Genomic DNA, 395 nt, shown 5'->3' on the forward strand with positions numbered 1-395 from the left:
GGCCACCAGCCACAGGGGAAAGTGGGACTGTATCCCCCAACCTCTGCCAGCACCCCTGACCCACATACACCCTGCCCCATGGAGCAACCCCTGCCCAATGCAACACCCTCCCCACGTACACTCTGCCCTATGGAGCACCCTGACCCATGGAGCACCCTCCCCACATACACCCTGACCCATGCAGCACCCATCCCTCTCCCCACTCCATCTCCAGACACCACATGAGGCTCCTACACCAAACCAACCCCCTCCCCAAAGCACCACAGCTTCCCCAGGGCTGCCTTTGGCACACAGGGCCTCTCCTTTGAATCCTGCCCTCAACTTTGCCCCGGAGCCTGTGAAAGGAAAGAATCCGAGTCGCCTCCAGCTCTTCCCGACGGCTCGAGGCCGGGGCC

This window comes from Nestor notabilis, unplaced genomic scaffold (genome assembly GCF_000696875.1).
Source record: "Nestor notabilis isolate BGI_N333 unplaced genomic scaffold, ASM69687v1 scaffold18718, whole genome shotgun sequence".
In the NCBI taxonomy this organism is placed as follows: Eukaryota; Metazoa; Chordata; class Aves; order Psittaciformes; family Psittacidae; genus Nestor; species Nestor notabilis.